This window comes from Ambystoma mexicanum, chromosome 7p, assembly GCF_040938575.1.
Source record: "Ambystoma mexicanum isolate Mex_15411 chromosome 7p, UKY_AmexF1_1, whole genome shotgun sequence".
Lineage (NCBI taxonomy): Eukaryota > Metazoa > Chordata > Amphibia > Caudata > Ambystomatidae > Ambystoma > Ambystoma mexicanum.
The window spans coordinates 198,040,074-198,063,365 of NC_090939.1; the positions used below are offsets into that span (position 1 = coordinate 198,040,074).

The 23,292-nt window shown below is 47.6% G+C and overlaps 1 protein-coding gene and 1 long non-coding RNA gene across 2 annotated transcripts in view; one reads left to right on the forward strand and one right to left on the reverse strand.

Moving 5' to 3' along the window:
* The window catches only part of B3GALT5 (beta-1,3-galactosyltransferase 5), a 259,165-nt gene extending 241,375 nt beyond the window's left edge, over positions 1-17,790 (reverse strand). The window contains exon 1 of the mRNA XM_069636054.1: positions 17,174-17,790. The gene's annotated coding sequence lies outside the window, so the exon portion shown is untranslated. The remainder of the gene's footprint in view (positions 1-17,173) is intronic.
* The window catches only part of LOC138525824 (uncharacterized), a 255,159-nt gene that overhangs the window by 25,067 nt on the left and 206,800 nt on the right, over positions 1-23,292 (forward strand). The window lies entirely within an intron of this gene.

Below are 23,292 nucleotides of genomic sequence, written 5' to 3' on the forward strand. Positions count from 1 at the left end.
TTCTTATAGTAGAGGAGTTAAATTTAGAGAACTCCTCACAGAGTGGGATATGGATTTAATGGTCAGAAATGACATGAATCTAGGAAATACATGGGCAAGAGGAACAATGCATTCAATGATAGATTATATATTTGTATCTCATAATCTTATTATGCATATGGCACCCCTAGTAATAGGACAGATTGAGATAGGAGATCATGCACAACTTTCTACTTTTTTTCAACTAAAATGTCATTCGCTTATGCCAACTATAACCTTGGCAGTGGTTGAAATTGATCGTCCTCTGCATTCCATCAGATGGAACCGAGGGACCTGCAACTTTGTTGTTAAACAAATTTCCTCAGAGATTGAGAGGATTAGACGAGCAGGGGGAAATTATGAATATACATTGTGTATGCATTATCCTGATATAGTTGCAACAGCTCTTGAGCGGTTTGGCAATATACAAAGTAACGTGCAACATACACATTTATATGATCATACAAGTAAACTATTAAAAAGGGAGAAGAATAGGGCATTGAGATATTTAAAGAAAAGCAACTTGGGCAGCGAAGATAGCAAGGCAAGGAGGAATAGAATATTATCCGCCTATAAACACAACTTGAGATCTGCTCGTATTTCAAGTTATAATGCCGCGAATTGTACATTAATTCATGCCATATTGGCTCATGACACATGAGTAATCTGTCGCACTTTGAAAGCTGATAATAGATGTGTGGCATTGTTCTCATTAAATTGTATTCCTGAGCAGACATGGCAAACATTTATAAAGGTTAAATACCAACTGCCTTGCAAATTTCGTTTTGTCCCAGATGTTTCTCTTGAATATTCTAATATCCCAAGGCTGAAGTGGGATTGCATTGACATTATGTGGGCAATTTCCAGGTTGACATATTCAAAAGCTGCAGGACCTGATGGACTTCCCCCATGTCTTTATAAGGCGGATCCCGTGTTGTGGGCTGGCATTATAAACTTTAAGTTCGACTCTATCATTAGGTCCGGGGAGGTTCCACCCTCATGGCTAACCGCTAATATAGTACCCATATTTAAAAAGGGTGATCCATCTCTCCCAGAAAATTATCGTCCAATATCTTTAATTGATACTGAGGCTAAGATTTTCTCTATCCTTCTTTTAAACGAATTGGAGAAAGTAATTGGGGCGAATGACATGTACTCGAAATATCAAACTGGATTTAGGAAGAGCATGAGTACAACCTTAAATGCTTTTATCATGTTGCATGTTATTGCTGGAGCAAAAGAAAAGAATTCTAATCCTGTTTATATAGCAATGATCGATATGAGTTCAGCTTTCGACACGGTGGTCCGCAATTTATTGTGGAAGAAAATGATGAAGTTAGGGATTCCAACTGTGTTGATGTATTGGATCATTAAGTTGCACACAAATACTTCGTATAGAATAAGAATCTCGCCAGAAGGTGGTACCACTGCCCCCATATGCACAACAATAGGTGTGAAACAGGGTTGTAACCTGGCGGCTACCTTATTTAATTTATACCTATGTGAACTCGGTGAAAACTGGGAAAAAGGGAATTTGTTTTCTGTCAAAGTGGGGAGTATTCATTTGAAATGGATTGCATTCGCTGACGATATCATCTTGTTTGACCCTACCCCGGTAGGACTTCAAACTAAACTCTCATTATTTGAGACTTTTGCAAAAGCTCATAACTTGACACCTAACCCAGCGAAAACTGCCATTATGACCTTTGGAGTTAAATCAAAAAGAGCGAATTTTAGATGGCAAATATTGAATACACACATTTGTCGTGTGAATAATGCTATCTATCTAGGGTATTATATATCAGCCCTCAACTCCATTAACGCTTGGTCAACTATCATTAGAAATAAAACTAGACCACTATTATCTCAAATGAAAAGGATCTATAGCCATTATTGCAAATTCTCTTTAATCCCGTTAATAGATTTTATGACATTAAAAATTGAAAGTGTCATACTGTATACATTAGATATTTGTCTATGTGACATGACAAGCGCGCTTGATAGCTTACAGGGCTCTCTTCTGAAATCTGCAATGTTTCTCCCTATGTCAATTCCAAATGCCATTATTCGACACAAATTGGGACTAGTTTCACTATCATCTCGTTGGAAATGGAGGCAGCTGTCCAATTACGTTAAGATTCATTATCCTCCAATAAATTCATTGTATATCGACTTAAATAAAATGTTGGGTTCTCAAACTCCAAAATCCTTTTCTAATTATCAATCGAAAATGCAACAAATATTAGACAATGTAAATATAACTGTTGAGGATATTCAATATCGTCCTGGTTTTGCTAAGAAAAAACTCTTTGAAATGGATTGGTGTACTACAATTGATTTAATTAAGACCTATGGGCTATATAAGGAATACGGTATACATGTTAAACAGCGCATTCCACGTTATGATCATGTCTTGTTATTCCCCTGTGAAAATATCCGAAAGGTATATATTCGCTTTAGACTAAACCTATACCATACAAGAGAAAGAACCAAGAACTGGGAAATGAATAAATCAAATAATTGTGTGGGATGTCGATTTGTTGAATGTAATGAATCTTATGAAACGTTGAAACACCTTATATTGCATTGTCCGCATTTTAAGAACATAAGGACACTTAAATTGAGGAAATTGGTGGAAATTGAATTTGAGGACTGCCTTGAAGTTCTGTGGTCCAGAATGATGCAGGGATTTCATAAACCCCTAATATATGAATTGGCAAGTATTTGTAAGCACATTGAGAGTGAATTAGAGCTATTTTTGTAATTGCAAAATGATTATCTGTAAGATTTTAAATTTTGTAAAGGTTCTACATGAATCGTTATGTATTTTGAACCAAATGCAAATAAAAAAAAAAAAAAAAAAGGAAGCCTGATGGATCCATAGATTGGACATACACCAACGAGGTCTGAAAGAAGAATTGCATCCCTTACCATGAATCCTGGGACCCTGGCACCCTTGCAAGGAAAAACCTCACACATCAATACTGTGTGTAGGCAAACAACTAACAGCATTGCTAGGACCACAAACACTATGAACTTGCAGGATGAGTAAGCTTTGAAATGCACATATGTGCATTATCTTCATCTACATTAAGTAGAGAGATTCCTTATCACACACTGAGCTTATGCATCAGCCAGTAACAACTCAAACATTGAACCCAAGTTCCACTGAGAGCAGCATAACGTACTGCCTCACTCTGCTTTTTCTTGACTAATCTATCATTTCACTCGCTCATGAACTAGGTGTGACGAGCTAGTCGGAAACTGCACTAAGATGCACTATTTCATCTACACCATGTGCAGAGATCATATTTCACAAGCCCCCTGCTGTGCCTTAACCAACTACAACTCCACCTCTGTATATACCATCTACTCAGTTTTAGAGAGTGGCATGAAACAGCTTTTCCTTTATTTCGATTCATCATTTCATTTCACTTGCTCATTTATGAGCCCCGCAACGCACTAGTGCATGAACAGTGCTTACCTGTCTGGTAACCCATTTTTTCACACTCAATCACGGGTTATAAGCGTGAAACCTTTCAAAGTACATACAGAAAGGTCACCATGACGACACGCACAAACTTTTCAATGCGGCACCATGTCAGACGCACGCAGCGGGTACATGTCCAATGAAGAGGGCTCTTTGGGTTGCCGTAACGACGGCTACAACAATAACCGTACTGACCGAGCGCAAAGACACACAGTCATGGAAGCCTCGACACGAAGCTCCGGTTCTGAATCTTAGGTATTCTGACAAACTGCTTTTTGAACTAATTGACCCCTTTATTTAGCAACGAGTACCAACGCTGTTTTGCTTGTTCCATTCCTCTCATACTGACCATGTTTCTAGAAACCACAGGATCGCGATCCACATACAGAGACATAATCAGGCCCAAACGCACATCACCGCAGCAGCCATTAAAAGCAATAGTGCTCTAGTATTCTTGTCTGTATTAATTTCAAACAATGTATTCATGGATCTCTTACCTCTAAGAATCGCCAATCCCAAATAGATTACTTGATCCTTAATATATGCTATTCCCAACAGATTTTTGAAATCAACCTCACAAGGGAAGGCTTTATTTGGACTGCATTGCAGCCACCAATTGGAGATGTAATACCTGGAACTCCCCACTTACACATCAGAGGGTATGTTTTACCGGGGGAGAAGTCAAACCTTAGTCAGATATAATGACACAGGGTACACCATGTAGGTAACAGTCACGTTGATTTTATTCCCCCTCTTTGTCTGCTTCTCATTAGGGCGCTCCCACCTGCCCTGAGGAAGGCATAATTGACTGCCAACTTGCTGGCTCCCGCCGAAACGTGAGGCTGGATCCCACTATCACAATTGGGGTCCCCCAAGCCATTTTGGATGACAACCTCCACATAGGCAGACCCTAAAATGAACACTCAGACACTTTGTCGATAACAGGGATTAGTTCTCTCATTTCATTTAGGCAGAACAAACTTTACAATTGTTGTCTCCGTTCTGCCACCCATAAGAATCATTTATAGATTGTGAAACTTTGAATAAGAAATGTGTAACTAATTAATGCTAGACAATTGGATATATTTCACTGATTGAAGATCATGGGAAATGATTGATGGACCTTACTAATGGCCTTTGTGAAAAAAAGAAAAATATTTTTTTCATTGTTAATTTATTCACAAGACTTGCATGTCACAGGCAAATATTTATTGAGTATTAAGCCTTCTCACTTGTTTGAAATTAAGTGGATAACCTAAACTGGCTTTTCTGTTCCATTTTCTTTTTTCTCCTTTTATTCTATTTTTTTCTTCTTCTTACTCTGAGCTGAATTAGCACTGGTTTGTGAATAAATCATACAATTGTATGTGAGTACAAGCTTCTTGCCTTTTTTCTTTTATCTCTTGGTGGCACCAAGCACGATATTTTTATAGATACATGCAACTGGTATGAAATAATATTGTATTAATATTGTAATAAGTATTGATGCAGCGAGGGGGCGTGGCTTGGACGCCATGTGAAAGGACGTGCCTGAACGGGAGCTCCCGCTGATCCGAACATTATCCGGCTGAATCCGCGCAACGGCCGCTACGATGTGGCATAGACGGTGATGACTGTAAATGCGAAGCTCGGCTGCACATGTGGATGCATTTTCACACGGGATTGTGCAGCGCTTGTGTACTCAGGAGCCGCGAGAAGTTTTGGTGCCGGAGCTTCGCCGGCAGACAAAATGGCTGCCGTCGCCTGATGTTGGGACAAAGGATCGGGGACCGGGATTCTGGAGGCGATTCCCTCAGTTCACGTTCAGCGCGATCCAGCGAGAGCAAGCCTGACTGGAGGTAGCCGGAACTGTGTGGCGACGGGGGGACATAGTGCCCCCAGGCCTGGGGCCTAAGCGAGATCGAAGGGACGCTCCTGATCGAAGATATGTCGAGCAAGCTCCTGAGGGCGAAGAATAAACAGCCCACGCTCGACGAATTTGCCAAGACGTCGCCTGGCACCGAGGGGACCAGGAGCAAAGAGAAGGCCCAGCCCAAGGAGATGGCCACAGGAGGAACGAACCAGAAGGTCCTGGCAGCGATCGCAGATCTGAAGGCGACATGGGAGACCAAACTCCAACTTGCGGTGGCCGAACTGAAAACTGCGATGGAACTACAGGTCGGGGCGGTACAGGAGGACGTGAACCTCCTGAGGCAAGATGTGCGAACCCTAGCCGAGCGCACAGAGACCCTGGAGAAGGAGATGGGCCCGACTGTGGCGGAATGCACCGCGCACAAACGAGAGATCCATGCCCTGGTGCAGAGGGTAGGCAACCTGGAAAGCAGGGCTGAAGAGGCAGAAGGTCGGGCCCGCAGAAACAACATCCGGATTGTGGGCCTACCGGAGGGAGCTGAGGGCCAGAATCCCACAGATTTTATTGAGACCTTGCTGCTGCAGGAGATCACCGGAGGTGCCCTAACGCAGGGATTTGCAGTGGAGAGGGCACATAGGGCCCTGATCAGAAGGCCACCGCCGGGTAATCCGCCCAGGCCCGTGATCGCCAAGATCCTCAACTACAAAGACCGGGAGAAGATTCTGGAACATTTTCGTAAAGGGGGCACCATACGGCGAGGGGAGGCAACCATCACTGCTTACCCCGACTACACTCTACAAGTGCAGCGCAGTCGGATGAACTTTGGGGCGGTCAAAAGGCGCCTGCGGACGGCCGGTTTCAAGTATATGTTACTCTACCCAGCCAAACTTAAGGTCTTCTTCAAGGCTAAGACGCTGTTTTTCGACACCCCTGAGGAGGCCATGGAATGGCTCGATGCGCAGAACTGCCCGCAGGAGCCCGATGAGCAGATGGCGGATGGAGCAGGGAGAGTTAAGTGAAACAGTGGGCCCGGCTGACTTTGAACATTTGGACTGGAATATAGTCTTTGCCACTTTGTGATGGGGATGCACTTTTTAACTGTTTCCAATATGGTCCGCGAGCGCAGATATAGATGTGTAGGGGGCATCCGAGGGCCGTTTTATTCGTACCCCAGTGTGTGTTTAGATTAGTCACTGTGTCGGGTTCTCTACACGGGCTTCCGGAGAGAACCGGACACGGGGATGCCTGAGATCCAGGGATGGAGCTGGGCAGTTGGTTGGGTTAGGGGGGTGGGGGGTGTTAGTAGTTATGTGAGCCTGGGGAAGAAACTGAGAAGGGAAGTAGTCGGGACTGGGGGGAGGCGATCAGACCAGAGGGGGAAGTGGGAGCTACGGATAAATCATGGGAGACCTTAAGGTATTGACATGGAATGTTAGAGGGTTGAATAGCTACCTGAAGCGTAATAAGGTCATGTTGTATTTGAAGAGGCAGAGGATAGACGTGGCCTTGTTACAGGAGACGCATTTGACACGGGATAAACTTGAAATGGTGCGGAGAAAATGGAGGGGGACAGTGGTTGGATCCACATTCTCTGCGTATGCCAGGGGTGTGCTGGTTTGGGTTGCACCACATGTCCCGTTCAAGCTCTTGGGGGAGGTTGTGGAGTCGGACGGGCGGCTGGCCATGGTTCGGGGGATTGTGGAAGGTAGAGTTGTCTGTATCATAAACACTTATGCGCCCAACCAGGACACAGCGACTTACTTTAAGACACTGTGCGCGAGACTCGGTGAAGGGATGGGGAGCACAGTAATCTGGGGTGGAGACTTTAATTGTGTGCTTAACCCCAGGGAGGACAGGTCGGATGACAAAATGGTTAGGCCCAGCCCAGCGGCCAAGGTATTGCAGTCGCTGCTAACGGATCTAGGCCTGGTAGACGTGTGGAGAGCGAGACACCCGGGTGGGAGGCAGTATTCGCACTATTCGGCTCCGCACCAACTGCACACGAGGCTCGACTACTTTTTTGCCACTCCAGACATTCTTACGGAGTGTGAACAGATTGACTACAGGGCGAGGGTCCTCTCGGACCACTCGCCCCTAATCATGCAATGGCGGCTGCGCCCCCCACGTGCACGGATTCCAACATGGCGCCTTCGGGCGGAAGCGCTACGGGATCCGGTATTCAAGGAGGACATGAGGGAGGAGATAGTCGCGTACTTTGAGTCGAACACAGGGAGTGTCAAGTCGGCTGGTACTTTGTGGGAGGCTTTTAAGGTGGTGATGAGGGGAGTTGCTATCGCGAAGTCCAAGGGATTAATGGGCGGAATCCTGACCGACCTGCGAGAGGCCGAGATCGAGCTGGAAAAAGAATTGGAGAAGGGTGGGACGGATATGGAAGTAGTTACTGAGCTGCAGCAGCGGTGCTCTGGGCACTGGGACAGACTTTGTAACCTGAATTATACGAAGTACATTGAGAGGTTGCATGCGGGTGGGGACAAGACAGGCAGGCTCCTCGCTTGGCTATATAAGAGCGAAACCCCTAGGGCTCCGATCCGATCGGTCATCACCGAAGGGGGTGCGGAGATCGACACGCAAGAAGGGGTAAATGGGGCATTCGCAGAATACTACCAAACATTGTATGAAGATCGGGAAGGGGGGAGCCGAGAGGAGATAGATGAAGTACTCGGGGATATAGGCCTGCCCAGAATCAGCGATGAAGAGCGAGAGGAGATGGATGCTCCGATCACTCTGGAAGAGCTCAGAGAGATAGTGCGACAGCTGCCCACTTGCAAGGCCCCGGGGGCGGACGGGTTCCCCAGTGAGTTTTATAAGGCGTATGGGGAAGAGGTACTCCCACCCATGCTGGACATGTTTAATGAGGCGTTTGAGCTGGGACAGCTACCAGAATCACTCAGGGAAGCGGTCATAGTGCCACTCCCCAAGCACAATACACCGGGACACGGTTGCGGCTCCTATCGACCCTTGTCGATGCTGAACCAGGACAGCAAGATCCTAACAGCTGTCTTGGCGGCTAGAATGAGGAGAGTGATAGGCAAGCTGATTCACCCTGACCAGACGGGCTATGTCCCGGACAGGAACATTACCCACAACCATAGACGCCTACACAGAGTGGTCGAATGGGGATGTAGCAAGGACGGCGAAATGGCGATAGTGGCGCTGGATGCGGTCAAGGCGTTCGACTCTGTTCGTTGGCCGTGGCTGTTGGCGGCACTGGATCACTTCGGAATGGGGCCGGGGTACAGGAGATGGGCCGAATTATTATACAGCGCGCCTCTAGCCAGAGTTCGTACGGGGGCAGTAGTGTCGGACAGGTGGCAGTTAGGTAGAGGCACCAGGCAGGGATGTCCTTGGTCCCCAATGTTGTACATCCTGGCCCTTGAGCCCTTGGCAATTTACCTCCGGCAACAGTATGACCCGGTGGGCATAGAGGTGGGGGGGGAGAGCCATTTGATATCCCTGTATGCCGACGATATGCTGTTGTACCTCCAATACCCTGAAGAGAACTTGCAATATGTCTTGGAGGTGATGGAGAGGTTTGCTTGGCTTTCTGGCATAGCGGTCAACCCTCGGAAATCCACTCTGTTCCCGCTGGGCGGCTATGTGGGGATACCGGCTGAGAGGTTGCCAGTATTGCGGATCCCATGGGCGACAAGCACCTTTCGGTACCTTGGCATAGACGTATACCACACGACCGGGGAGGAACACAGGCACAATACTGAATTGGCAGTGGGGAGGATTGAGAAGTGCATGAGGTTTTGGGAGAAACTACCCTTAGCGATGATGGGCCGGGGTGCTATGCTTAAGATGGTCGTGCTACCTAGGCTGCTGCATTATTTCAATAACATTCCATACATGATACCCAAGGGGTTTTTTGCTAGACTACATAGGGTATGTAGAGATTTCTTATGGCAGGGCACGCGTAACAGGGTCGCATTGTGGAAATTGCAGAATGCTTATGAGAAAGGCGGCGTGAGGCTGCCGAACTTTGAGGCCTACTACGTGGCAGCGCAGCTGCAGTACGTGGCCAAGTGGCTTTCGGACGACAAAACCCCGGAACACAGACTGTTGGGAAAGGACTGCTCCCCCTTCTACCTGCGAGAGATTATTTGGGCATCCAGCACATGGATGAGGGGGCGTCCTAAGATGCTAGCGTTGGGCAGGAACATGTGGCGAAGAGCCTGCCGGATGATGGGGGATCCCCTGCCGTGCATGCCGCAGCTGCCACTGGTGGCCTTGGCAAGGGAAGACGGACAGCTTGGGGCCATCCTGCGAACATACTGGGAGTCAGTGGGGCTGGTCACTCTGGGTGACATTTGGCAGGATGGGGCCTTGGCGGAGTTCGCAGATCTAGAGGCGGGAGCGGGGCTGCACACGGGGCAATACATGACGTTCCACAGAGTGATCAGGGAGGTCCGGAGCACTTGGCCCGAGACCGTATTGGCTGACGAGCCGGATGCGACGCTGGAGATTATGTATGACGCATCCGAGTGCGGGCATGAGGTCTCCAGGCTGTACGATATGCTGATGGCAAAGGTTGGGAAGGATTTGGGGTACCTGAGGTTGGAATGGGAAACAGAGATGGGGGCCCCGATGGCGGATGGGCAGTGGGAGCGCGCCCTGGGGTACCACAAAAAAGTATCGAGGAATGCCAGGTTTAAACAGATACAACTATATATCACGCATAGGGCATACATGACCCCCCTGAGAATTTCCAGATTTCGAGACACTGGGCGCCAGGCGTGTCCCAAGTGTAACACAGAGAACGCTGATATGATTCACATGTTCTGGGCCTGCCCTGTGATTGCAACCTACTGGAGTGAAGTAGCGCAGAAGCTGGCAGGGAGGGGCATTGTACTTAAGATAGATTCGGCCTGGGCCTGTTTGCTTGGAGGGTACCCCAGGGCGCGCAAGCTTCGGCACGTGGAGAAGCTTAAAGATTTGGCTTATGTACTCGCCAAACGCAGAATAGCCATGGGATGGAAGAATTGTCAGAGGCCACGGGTGGAGGTATGGTGGCGTGACCTCCAGAAATGGGCTGCCGCCGAGACGACAGCATGGTGGGAGGCCAGCAGGGCGGGAGGGGAGGAAGAGGTGAGCTCCCTCACGGCATGGAAGGTGCTATTGGCTGAACTGTTTAGTACGGGGTCGACCTCGGCTGGATCTGAGAGCGACGGAACCCCACCACACGGAACGGACAATGATGGTGGACACCCTACAGGCTCATAGGGGGGAGGGAAGGGGATTGTTAAGTTAATTCTGTTCTGTTCTTTTCTTTTTTTTTTTTTTTTTTTTTTTTTCTTTTTCATATCTGTTGTTTGGCCTTTGTTGTGGCTTGATGTGTTCTATTTATGTTCTGTTTCACTGTGTGGTCGTTATAAAATAAAATACATTTTAAAAAAAAAAAAAAGTATTGATGCAGCAGGGACTATATATTTTGTTTGATGACCACCACTGTTTTACAGCATCTCTTTCCTCTAGAGTAACTCTCTAAAGTATAGATCGTCTGCATGATTTCTCTTATGTTATTGGCAAAGCGCTATGGGTTGAATGCCCTACAGGACCTTAGTCCAGTTCAGAGTATGTGTACAGCTAGACTGAGTTATGGTAGCTGCATGGGGAGGGAGGGAAAGCGCACAGGAGCGCAAGAATATGCAAAAATGAAACCAAGGGGACAGAAAGGATCACGCTTAAGGGGAGTCACTTACCCCAGTTTACAACTCAAGCAAAATATTTGTTGTATTGATAGTCACATTATGATAGTTTTAACGTGCCTTTTTCATACTCGTAGCCAAGAAACGGTGTATTAAGACACAGATAACATTTGACGAAATAATTAAAAACTAATGTGATGCAGAGGGACTAATTGAGGCTTTAATAAAGAAAGGCAGAGGAGAAAAAACAGCTACTGGTGGAATCTGGGAAGCGCTTGAAAACTTAAGAGTGTTGCATTAACTACAAGAAGATGCAGTGAAAAAAAGAAAAGAGAATTATATTGTAAAAGCTGATTGGTGGAAACCGACTATTCCCAAACGTATTAATGACTGGTCAGTAATGATCACAAAAGCTGGAAAACCTAGGTCTTTTGGCAGAGATGGGTAGTGTTCTTCATTCCTCCTTCATTCCTTCCTCAGAACCCACCTCGACAATTGAAAGATAGAGCAGTAAATCGGCAGATGTCTCTGTGTAATGTTGCAGTTCCCAAAGATGTAGCTGCGCAGCAACTGCAAAATATTGGACTATGAAGTAACAGTCAATTGTCTGATACAAATGTTTAGTTGGACAGATCTAATTAGACAAGCTCAACTCTATAACCACGTCTTCTCAACAGTGTGTACTTGTTACAGTATGACGGTCATGCCTGTTTGGACAGTGAAGTGACACCTCCACGTTCCCACACACCTGCTCAATCACTCAGATTACGGTCTTTAAAAGCAATGGAATTGGAACATCACCACAACCAGGTTCGGTTGCTACGTCAGCCCCTGCTACTAATCGACAACGTAATTGTAGCTCCCACGCTGCTCTGTGAAACTGAAGATGCAACTGCTCTTGTGTATAGAACTATATAGTTGATCTGGTGAATTTGTAGATTGGTACATGTTTTTGTGCTATTGTCTATGATTTCTGTTGGGGGTCAGCTAGTGTTTTCTTGGGTATGGTGAATGGTTGAACTAATTGTTAGCTGCTCATAGTGATATTGGGTGAAGTGATCGGCAGTCTGTCATGCAGGTAGACCTTTAATGGATTCTGTTTAGGTCACTGAAGGTGTGTATTTTAGTGCAGTGATTTGTAATTGTGGAAGTTTATTGGATCTGATGCCGTGTTATCTAGAGGTGAGAACTGAAATTAGGGAGTTTATATGTTGGTTCGTGACATTGTGGGGTGGATTTGTAGTTTTGTATACTAAATCAGTGATCTTAGTTAACGACACTTGAGTGCTCTGGCAAAGATGGAAAGTGACGGCTGCAAATTGTCTTGAGGTTTTCCAGTACACCATCCATAAGTCTAACTAGGACATGGGAGGCACAGGGAGAACAAATCCCCCCCATAATTTTAAGTGAAGGGGATATAATGGCATTTATCCCCCCAGAATTAAAGTGTATGCTGGCTTCTCTCTGAAGCCAAACTGAATGCACACAATAGTCTTTTTAAGAATCTATTTAAGATATACATTGGAAGAGGACTCACAGGGAAAGTGAGCTCCTGAGTAGGGACTACCCATCCTCCTCCCTGGACAAAATCCCCACTTTTCAGGGAGAGTGTAATTGCTGGGGCATTCCAACTGGCCCAAGTGGTATCCCTCGCCTCACCTTTGGCAGCACAGATGAAAGGCAAGGCACACTCAAGAGGGACATGATATATACGCTGAAAAAAAAAGACAACACAAGATATGGGGAAGATTAGATGGAAAAGATGCACAATTGCATCCCATGAAAAAGAGCCTCCACCATTCCAGTGACAGCAAAGCGACTGCAGCTCACCTGGGCTCCTATGAGGACTAAGTCAAAAACTGGGAAATACGACCAGCTGCAGCAGAAGTCTAACCAGAAGGTCACGTCCACAGGCTGGGTTCACTCAGGGTCCACAAGGAGCTCCTTCCACGATGAAAGACTCACATGCACTCCATCCATTGGCAGCTGGTCCATGCTCTACATTAGTGGGCAGGCATTGGGGCAGTGTTCTTCATTAGTGGGCAGGCACTGGGACAGTGTTCTTCATTGGTGGGCAGGCACTGGGGTAGTGTTCTTCATTGGTGGGCAGGCACTGGGGCAGTGTTCGTCATTAGTGGGCAGGCACTGGGGCAGTGTTCGTCATTAGTGGGCAGGCATTCGGGCAGTGGTCTTCATTAGTGGGCAGGCACTGGGGCAGTGTTCTTCATTTACCCCCCCCCCACAATAAAAGTGTTTGTTGGGTCGGTTTGTGCACAAACCTAGTGCAGAGCACTGCACTGTCTGCAGGTGCAAACATCTGCAGGCTGCTGCAGCCATCACTGCCTGCGCTTTTGGAACGTGCCCGGGCCACTGGGGAAAGAATGCACATGCCCCTGCACAGTGCATTGCTTCGCAGCCTCAGCCTGCATTTATTTTTTTCAAGAACAAATGGAGCATCCTGAGCCAGGCAGTGACACATGCTCTAGTCGTGCTGACTGAGAACTTGAAGCCTGGGCCAGCCTCTGCTGACGGCGTTATCGAGGAGGGAGAGAGAGACAGAGACTCGACTCGACAGCTACAAGCTGCCTAAGGTAAGTCAAAATCGCTCTTTGCCCATTGCTCACCCAGTGCCCCTTGTGCCCTCAGGCACTCTTGCTTCTCCTATTCCACTCCTGTGCTCTTTGCTTCACAGTGTTTATTGTATACCCAGTGCCCTTGTACCCCAGTATCGTTTGCACCTCCAGTACCTGCTTTATTGTTATGGGAACACCATGTGCCCTCCAGTGCCCCATCAGCTTTGCCAGTGCTCTAGGCACCCCTTCCATTGCCCATGTTCCCCAGGGTTCTTTGTTCCCCCAGTGCTCCTTCCACGCTCTTTGGTTCCGCAGTGGTCTGTATTCTCCCCAGTGCCTCTTGCTCTAACTAACTCCTTCCATTCCACAGTGCTCCTTTAGCTCACTCCCACTGTTTCTTCTGTTGGGAATTATTCAGCACCCGTAACACCTGTGCTCCTTCCATGCCTTTATATCGCTGTGAATCCCCAACATACACATTCAGAAAGTCAGACCAACTGGCTTTGCTAAGTATGAAAGTAAGCAGCCCTTCACTTGTGGCAGATGCTGGCTGCTGGAGCTGCCGGGGGCACTGTGGCAGGTCTTGGCTGGTGGAGCTTTCAGAGAGCACTGTGGCCAGGTGCTGGCTACTGTTGCTGTCACTGGGCACTGTGGCAGCTCTTGGCTGCTGGATCTGCCGGTGGCTCTGTGACAGGTCTTGGCTGCTGGAGCTGCCAGGGGCACTGTGCAAGGTCTTGGCAGCTGAAGCTTCCAGGGGCTCTGTGGGAGGTCTTGGCTGCAGTTGCTGGCAGGGGGCACTGCGTCAGACAATGGATACTGGACCTGCAAGGGACGCTGTGGCAGGTGCTAGCTGATGAAGGTGGCAGTGGCCACTGTCAGGCGCTGGCTGCTGGACCTGCCAGAGAGCACTGTGGAAGTTTCTGCAGGATGGAGCTTCCAGGGGCACTGTGATGGGTGATGGCTGCTGAAGCTGCCAGGGGGCACTGTGGCAGGTAATATTGCTGCTGTTGCTGCCAGGGGCACTATGGTGGGTGCTGGCTGCTGGGGCTAGCAGGGGGCACTGTTGCACGTATTGGCTGCTGTGACTGCCAGGGGCACTGTAGCAGGTGCTCGCTCCAGGAGCTGCCAGAGGGAATTTTGCCATTCGTGCCCATTTACCGTCCTCAACAAATGCTTTGCTAAAACATTTGTGGTAAATGTCATGTTAAAACACACGCAGCACTAAAAAGCCTGTGGGACCAATGTGCATACAGGGCACAGACAGGTTACATTCCTATCCATGACTGATCCGGGAATCTCAAAAGCCTGTACGGCAAAGTAAACACAAACCTCCTAATTTAGATATTGACATCACAGAAAAGGCTACTTCAAGGAGTGTCTCCAGTCTTACACACTTAGGAGTACCACCGGAAGTGACGTAAGCAGTTGCCATGAGGAAGCAAAGAAACAATGTGTGTGGTGTGAGATATAAGAATGGTCACTATTATTACATGTGGTGCAACTTCATGGTTAAGTAAACCATGAGTGGGGCTTTACGACAAGATAAACAATAGCATAACTTGTGAACTCAATCCATTCCAGGGACTGTAGATAAGGCAAAGATTAGGTAATTTGCCTAAGATCACACACGTTGATTAAGTGGTGAAAACTTGCCCAAGATCACACACGTTGGTTAAGTGGTGAAACTGATTTGTTGGTGCTTTAAGCAATTGACCCTTAATATTTTCAAAGCTGTAAATATTTGTTTAGGTTTCTTGTGTTTAAACAATATTTGTGAAAAGAACATAAATTGCATAGTACAGTATTAAAAATAAGTATGTTTTTAACTTTATTTTCCCCATCCCAATAGACAGTCACAGTGGATATGCCTAAATAAATCTCCCTTGGGTTTTACAATTGGTGCGATTATTTCACACAGCATGCAGCATCATACACCCCTCCCATTTCTTATCACCTGCCATTCGCACCTCCAAAGGGACGAGAGTCCTTACCAATAGCCTCTTCCCTGCTTTGTCAGCTTCAGTTAGCCTCCAATTGTGCTAAGAGATGTTTCACATATCGTTGAGCCACTCTGTTGCCCTGGACTTCAAATGTCACAAGAAAGTGTGAGTGAGCGGGAAGGCTTTGATCCTGATGGTGCAAGCCGGGACATTTGTGGGATGTCGGATACAACATATTAGGGCAGTCATGCAAAATACGGGATGGTTGGCCACCATAGTTACCAAGGCAAAAGTGGTAAAAATACAACACTGGTTGCCTCCACATGAAAGAAAGTTGATTTATGTGACTGCTACAACATTCAGATCATGCCCCCCAATCCTCCTTGGCTAGGGGGTTTTCAATGTTGGCGTTCAATGTTCAAGGTTACACTAATTTCCATTTGAATTACCCTGCATTTCGGAGCCTGTAACTCTTTTACTCCCGGGTAAATAAATGATAATCTATTATCCCGTACATTTTCTGTACAGTTGGATTGTTGGCTAATCCCCCCCTTTGGCACGCCCTGATATAACGTTTAAACAAAAGCAAGCCGGTCAAGGGTGCCCCGTTCATTGCATCTGGGCACAGGGGTTGTCGTTGATGCTTGGAATATTACCTTTCATGATCACCTAGCGAGCATTAAATGATATTCATGTTACATATTTGCTCTTACCCTTAAAATGCAGCTTGTTACATACGATTTTTTTAGTTGGGGTGGGGGGAAGAAAAGCTGACCAAAACATGCATGTGGTTTGTGTCTGCAGCAAAGTCCCCGCTAAGAGGTGTGAAAAGTTTGTGAGATTTGTGGACAAGGAATGGTGGGTGGACACCCAATCTTTTTGGGACCAGCTATGCTCAGGCCATGAAAGCCTTTTGACCTAGGAAGTGGTAACATTTTTACGTGAAGGGAGATGCAAAATTAAAGGATTTTATACTCTGAACTGCTTTTATTTTCTTAATTTTATTCTGTTTTCTTTTCCTCCTTTCTCTTGTTTTTTACAGTGATGATATATGTAATTTAATACGTACTGCTATTTTAATTTTGTGAAAAGTCGAGTTCTTTGACTAAAACACAATAAATAAATTTAAAAAGCAGCCCTGCCCCCTAACCCCCAGATTGTATGCATCCCCTACGCCCCTGCTCCACCCCTTAGAACTCTCTACCCCCACTCGGGACCCCCACCTAACCCCCCTTCCCTGTGCAATGCCCTCTGTCAACAACCTGACATCCCCCGCCTTGCAATTGTCTATTATTTGCACAGCACTGGCCCCCGAGGGAAAACAAGCAACCCCCCCCCCCCCAGGCTACTGGACATGCATATCGCAACCTATTATATTTTAATCAGAATCTCTCACTCTTTAAGCAGGTGAGCCGTGTGGAAACCAACATACAGGGTGCGGAAGCTGGGAAGAGGAGTAACGGGACTGTTCCTCGTTGAGCAAGACACGCTTCTTGGGGAGTCGAGCACCCCTCCACCCACCCCATCCCCTCGCAAGGCCGCGGGCACTGTGCTGCTGTCTAGGAAACGCATGCCTGGGGGGCTCGGGAGGCGACGCCGAACCTCTGCATGGCAAGCATTGGGGTGCGTACCTTGTGCATCATCCCAGGTGCGTCAGACGGCTCCAGGGGCAGGTGCTGGCGCAGTGATGCCCAGGACAGCGAGAGCAGCGCGCCTGACGAGGTGCCTTCCTCACGGCTCCCCTGGAAACGAGATGCTCCCTGTCACCTCAGGGCGCCGCCAGAAGCCTACTGCACAGAGAAGAGGCGACAGCATCCCAGGGGCCGCGCAATATGCCCTGCCCTGGATGAACGGGAGAAGGACTTCCAATCCAGAGCCTCGAACAAGGCGTGCACTGTAACGCAATAAACACCTCCTTCCTCTGTGTACTGCCCAAGGACAGGTGCGGTCAGGCTCCGCCCGCAGCAGACGCCCTTGCTTCCAGGAATCTATACTCTCCGCACAGTCCCCTCTGGACCCCTGGGACGCTGGGACGGTGCCATGGCATGGCATTTCTGGTCTCCAGCCTCAGTGCGGGCGTATCCCCAGCTGTCCACGGCAACATATTCATCTGAGTCACAGGACGTGTGGTTGCATACATGTGATAGAGACAAGTTAACCTGTCCTGCCCTCGTGCACCGAGCTTGGTGATGTGTATATGGGGAACTTAGAAAGGTTTGTGCCTGACTATCAGTCCATCACTTCTGCTATAGTCTGGAGCTATTGCCTCAACACACAAAGCCAAGTCGTTTAGTTTTTGCGATACAAAGTCTGAAAACAGATGCTGGTAATAAAGCCCACAGAACAATAATTTAGCATTTATATAGTGCTACGAACTCTCAGGTATCTGAGCGCTGCTTATCATTACCCACGTTGTGTGGTGCTCTTTTATTGATTGATTGATTGATTCATTTATTTATAGAGTGCTTTAACACCAAGACGCTGAATCGATCTCGGAAGGATGAAAAGCTAAGTTTGGCCCTGCTGGGATTCGAACCTGTGTCAGCAGGATCTGCACCAAAGATACAGGTTCTGCACAGGTCAAAGCAAGCGCTCTACCCGCTCTGCTATTGGACTGGCAATAGTTCGAATTGAAAGAGGACACTGTTATCATAGCTGAGAAATGTGGATGCATGTTGGTTCTGGCATATATGATATGCAAGCATTTTTGTATTTTAATGGTGTTTGTATTTAGAGGGTTTTAGTTCTCATATGTGTATGCTGTTTTTACATGTTTGCATTTCTAATGAGAAGGTGTGAACACATTGAATTTCTCTATTGTCATTCTGGGGCTTAAAATGTGCGGTTTGCGGCTCCCGCTTTGCAAGCTGCATTTTCACTCCCCACAGGATATACAGAAGTGTTATCACCTCATTGCCTTCTGACACCAGTTCCTCCACATCAGCCGCTTGCTGACAAGGAAGGGTTTAGGGCTCTTCAGTGGGCATTTAGTGTTTACATTCCCTGCTGGCTGACCGTCTCATGATAATCGGGCAATTAGCCTTCTCTTTGTTGCCATTTTAATGTATGCACCCCACGGGTGACTCAGACTGTTTTTGCTCTAAGCAGGGGGTCTCTAACCATCATGTTGAACATGGCTCCCACACATCTTCTGCCAGGCTTGACTGCACCTTTTTATAAACCGGTAAAGGGGCCCATTTAACCGGCACAGCGCTCCTTTTGAAAGCTATTTTGCTGTGCAATATAAGCATCAGCTCGCATAATAAGCACTTTTGCAGTTCTGATTCAAATTAAATTCCCTGCAGGCAGCCACATTTTTAGTTTTCGTTAATTTAAATGCTACGTTAGTAAAGTCCCAGCTAATGCATCCTTTCTCTGGCATAAACAGAGAGTCAGGGGTGTAACGTGCGGAGATGTGTGAGCTGTGGCACAACCTTTTGACCCAGGCCCCGGGTCGCATGAAATGCGGGACGATAGAGGGTCTGGGAGTTTAGGCGCGGAGTGGGGGAAAACGGCGCGAAAGCGTAGGGAGGGGCGTCCGAACGGCGCCACAAGAAACAAAAGCCCAGGAAGGGCAGGAAACAACACCTGGGAAGGTGCGAAATATAACAGCAAAGGGTCAGGGGGGCAACCCGGCTGCCCCCAAGAAGGAACAAAAGGCCGGGGGTGTATAAGTAAGCCAGGAAAAGGAGAGGCGGCACAAACCAGGTAAGAGCTCACCTCTCTCGGGTAGGCTCTTAGTGCCTGGATAAGGAGAAGGAAAAACGTTTGCTCTTGTGGGCTCACGCATTTTCTACCTCTCTGATTTCATGCTAAACGCAATGGCTACGAGTCTCCCAACGGTGCCGGAGCAGGAGCGACCCAGAAGTACCAGCTGCAAACGAACAAAGCACCTTCGCTGTGGTCAAACGAGAAGCGTGGCTGACAGAATTCAGACGTGAAGGATGGTGGAAGGAAGAGCAAAAACGGGCCCAAGAATTCTCAGAATGGGCGAGGAAGGCAGAGAAGGAATATGGGGCACTGGAGATAATGCAGAAAGAAGAAAGGGCGAAGGCAATGTCACCTCTGCTGTTCATAGAGCACAGCAGCAGCGAAGGAGAAGACGAGGTACCGCAAGGACATAAAAGGGGAAGAGCGGAGGCGAAGAGATCAGAGGAACAGACGGAGGCACCGACCAAGAGAAAAGAAAAAAAGATAAAAACAAAAGTACTGTGAACAATAATGTGGGGAATAAAATCGTAAAATTTTTTTAAAATTGCGTCACGGTTTCGGGTAAGTCACCCAGAACCAATGGCAAGAAGAACAGAAGGGGGAAGAGATCCAGGGAGGAGGAGCAGGGGAGTTCCCCAACGGTAGCAAACAAGTGATGACGAAGAAAGTGATCATCTAAGGGCTTGGGTAAAATGGAGAGGAGTGGTGAGCAGGGAAAAACCAGATAGGGGCAGGGGGGGCAGGGGCAGAACCTAGGGAAACCCCGGTCCCGGCAGCACAAGGGGCACCAGTAGTCCCAGTGCCCCAAGGGGCACCAATAATCCCGGCACCACAAGGTGCACCGGCAGGGCCAAGCGTAGTGGCAGGGGACACACCACCGGGGGCAGCACCGACGGTGGCAGCGGCAGAAAATGGGGGGCCACTCATGATGAAATATGGCAGGCCAACCATGGGTAAAGATGCACAGGGCTGGTCAATGAAAGCGATGGCTTGGTACATAAATGACAAAGTTAAGGGAAAAAATATGGAGGAAAGAATTGATCGATATCTTTACATTGTTGGATTGTCAAAAGAGGGGGATGAATGTGGCCCTAGAGGACATGAAGGAGGACGAGAAGTTTACTAAAAAAGGGGCCAGTAGTAAGGAATTTTGACAACTGGATGTCGGCCTTCACCATAATGTCTACAATTATATTACAAAAATTCCCGGAAGACGGGGTAGCATTAGTTGCGTATTAACAGAGGGTGCTGAAGTTACACGCAGCGTTTGGAGGTGACGCATGGCTGGAGTATGATCACAAATTCAGAAAGGAGATGGACTGCTTTCCGGATATGGGTTGGGACGAAGAAAACTTTAATCTCTACATATTTAATGTGCTAAAGGAGAAATGGGATTCCAAGGAGCGGAGCACAGGGGGACAGCAGAGAAGGCAGTATTGGCAGAATGATTACAAAGCGGATTATAGATACAATAGCAGAAAGTACGAATCCAGCTATGACAGAAATAGAGACCAGAGTTTTCAGAGCAGAAATTATGGGTCACAGAGAGGGTGGCACAGCAGCCTGCCCCCGAACTGGGGCGGGAAGGGAGCCACGTCGGTAAAAATCGAGTGGATGGAAAGGTGGCTCCAGAAATACCCAGACCAAGAAACGGCAGACCAGATCAGACAAGGCTTTAGAGAAGGTTTTAACATCCCGTTTACCGGGCAGGGAGCGCAAGACATTCCTAGGAATCTAAAGTCGACAACCGAAAACAGAGATATAGTGACCAGTAAGATCAGGAAAGAGGTAGAACTGGGAAGGGTGGAGGGCCCCTTTACGGCCTTACCAGTCGAAGAATTTATATGCTCTCCACTAGGGCTGGTGCCGAAAAAAGACAAAGGGGATACACCACCTATCCTACCCCCCGGGGGCCTCAGTGAACGACGGCATCGCCCAGAGCGATGCAACAGTATCATATTCAGACTTCGAGGAGGCAGTAGAACTGGTCAGGAAAGCGGGAAAAGGGGCATGGATGGCGGAAGCAGACATTAAATCGGCATTCCGCCTGTTGCCAGTCAACAGCAGATCACAAAGATGGTTATGTATGCAGTGGGAGGGGGAATACTTCATTGACAAATGCCTCCCAATGGGGTGCCCCATCTCATGCGCATATTTTGAGAGGGTAAGTTCATTTTTTGCAATGGGCAGTAACAGAAGAGATGAGGAAGTCCATGATGGTACATTACCTGGACGATTTTTTATTTGTTGGGCCCAAAGATTCAGAGCTATGCAGGGCAACCCTGGAAAATTCGTGGAAATAACAAGCGAGTGGGGTTTTCCTTTGGCGGAGGAGAAAACGATGGGCCCAACGCAGATTATCCAATTTCTAGGAATAGAAATCGACTCAAACAAAGGAAGGTGTCGGATCCCGGAGGACAAGGTGACGGATCTGCTGAAGGCAATAAAGGAACTACAAGGAAAAAACAAAGTGACAGTGAGAGAATTGCAAGTGCTGGCAGGAAAGCTGAACTTCGCAGGAAGAGTCATACCACAGGGAAGGGTGTTCCAGAGAAGTATTGAGCTGAAAACGAGAGGTGCTACAAAGGGGCACCACAGAGTCAGGCTAGGGGGAGGAAGCAAGAGAGATCTGGAAGTGTGGGCAGAATTTCTGAAACACTTCAATGGGTCGGTGATATGGCGCTCACCGGTGAACGAGGAAGGTAAAAGGGTGTTGTTCACCGATGCAGCAGGAAGCCTTCGGTTTGGCGCAATACTCGGGAAACAATGGTGTGCAGGCAAGTGGCCAAAAACATGGCAGGTGGCGGAATGGACAAAAAACATAACGCTGCTGGAGCTCTTCCCGATATTGGTCGTGTGATGCGCATGTTGGGGAAGAGCTAGGAAACAAGGAGTTGGCAGTATGGTCAGATAACATGGCAGTGGTGCACGTGTTAAACAAAGGAAGTGCGTCATGCATGATAGCGTTGGAATTAATGAGGACAATCACACTGGAAAGCCTAAAAATGAATACATGCATAAAGGCGAGGCATATCGCTGGGGAAGCAAATGTGGTGGCTGATGCAATCTCTCGCTCTCAGTGGGAGAAATTCAGGGAGCTGAGACCAGACACCGACAAGGAAAGAACGCCCACGCCGCGGAAGGCATGGGTCCCGTTGGAGGCACTAGAAAGGAAAGCACGGTTGGCCACAAGGTCGACTCAAAAGAAGTGGGAGAAGAACGGAGAAAAGAAAGGGTCATCGACAAGCTGACCAGGAACGCCCTAACGTACAAAACGGGTAAGCAGTACAAAAGGCATGTAAAAGATGTGTTGTTGGAAACAGGTGGAAAAGAGGTGGAAAAAATTGCAATTGGAAAAAAGGTGTGAATTTCTCAAAGGGGCATTTGCCAAAGGAAAAAAGAAAAGTGGTAAAAGATGTGTTGGTGGAAACAGGTGTAAAAGAGGTGGAAAAAATTGCAATTGAAAACAATGTGTGAATTTCTCAAAGGGGCATTTGCCAAAGGAAAAAAGAAAAGTGGTAAAAGATGTGTTGGTGGAATCAGGTGTAAAAGAGGTGGAAAAAATTTCAATTGATAAAGGTGTGAATGTCTCGAAGGGGCATTTACCAAAGGAGAAAAGAAAAAGCTGGTTGGTGGAAACAGGTGTAAAAGAGGTGGAAAACATTGCAATTGAAGAAATGTGTGAAGTTCTCGAAGGGGAATTTGCCAAAGGGAAAAAGAAAAGCTGGGCGGCGGCGCAACCACAAAAGTGTCGGGCATGCGGAACCCAACCGACAGCGCTAGAATAAAATATGCTATGAGAGGATGGGCTAAATTAGAGGGGAAGAAACCAGGTAACAGAAGGCTGGTGAGCTTTGGGAAGTTGATAATTCTGTTAAAAGTATTACGAGAGGCAAGTAGCAGCACGGGCGAAACCGCGCGGTTCAGGGCAGCACCTTGCGCTGGCATATTACGGGGCTTTCAGGATAGGGGAGCCGGGGGCCAGTAATACGGTGGCAAAAGATGGCCTGGCAAGGAGGGATATTAGTATGGGAGACAA